This window comes from Marmota marmota, unplaced genomic scaffold (genome assembly GCF_001458135.2).
Source record: "Marmota marmota marmota unplaced genomic scaffold, marMar, whole genome shotgun sequence".
Taxonomy (NCBI): Eukaryota; Metazoa; Chordata; class Mammalia; order Rodentia; family Sciuridae; genus Marmota; species Marmota marmota.
In genome coordinates this window covers 2,151,027-2,152,315 of record NW_025999990.1, presented here as the reverse complement: position 1 = coordinate 2,152,315, position 1,289 = coordinate 2,151,027, and positions in this window count along the sequence as shown.

Here is a 1,289-nt window from a genome sequence, read left to right as displayed (position 1 = left end):
GTGGGAGGGTGGGTCTTTGATGAGCTTTGCTGCTTAATCTTTTTTTTTTTTTGTACTGAGGATTGAACCCAGGGGCACTTAACTACTTGGCCACATCCCCAACCCTTTATATATATATATATATTCCATTGAGACAGGGTCTCACTGAGTTGCTTAAGGTCTCACTAAATTGCTGAGGCTGGCTTCGAACTTATGATCCTCCTGCCTCAGTCTCCCGAGCTGCTAGGATTACGGGCGCATGCCACCATGCCCAGCTGCTGCTAAACCTTTCATGAGAAATAACAGCTTTTAAATACCATCCATAAATCAAATGCTTTCATTTTAAAGTCTCATCATATTCAATAACTGATTTCAAGTCATAAATAGCTAGCATAGCATGAGAGTGGGAAGGACACAGGTGGAAAGCAGGGTGGTTTTAGGAGAGTCCTGTCGCCTGGCAGTGATGGCAGAAGACACAGACTACCTGCCCAGGATGTTACTGGGTTTGAGGGCTCCTTAGTGCTGCTGTCCCATTTTCGTTAAGAAATTTCTTCTCATGGGATATGGAATTACAGTGTTTGGGCTGATGGAGTTTAACAAGCTTCTGCTGCTGTTTGTTGTTAAGATTAAGGAAGGATTTTATACAAAATAATTTGGTCAAGAGTGCAAAACCAACCCCGTCTCAATAGCTAAAGTTGGGACATAGGCCACTGTTTTGTAAAGAATTCCCCAGGTCATTCTGATAATCAGTTGGGCTTGGGAGCCACACTGAGCTAATCCATCTCCCTATGGCCTGCAGGCTACCTCCTGGCTATGTTGGGCAAATTGTTCTCTTTTTTCCCTCCCCATTCTGGGGATTGAATCCAAGGCCTTGGGCATAGTAGGAAAGTGTTCTACCGTTGAGCTAAACCTCAAGGCTCTTTTATTTTATTTTAAGACAGGGTCTCATTAAGTTACCCAGATTGGCCATGGACTTGTGATCCTCTGGCCTCAGCCTCCTGAACAACTGGGGTTATAGGTGTGTGCTATCACACCTGGCCTAGAATTCAGATTCTTAACACATCAGGCCATTGACTCCCCAGTCTTTTCTGCTTAGAGCTAACCAGCTAATGTTTTGAAATCAGTTATTGATCTGATAAGATTTTAAAAAGAAAGAATTAATTAAATACAGATTGTATTTAAAAGCTGTTACTGCTCATGAAAGATTAAACAGCAAAGCTCTTCAACATTCTGAGCAGAAAGAAAACATTGTCAGTTACCCCTCTTGTATTCTATACTAACAAAAGAAAACATTAAAAAGCCAGTTGTTG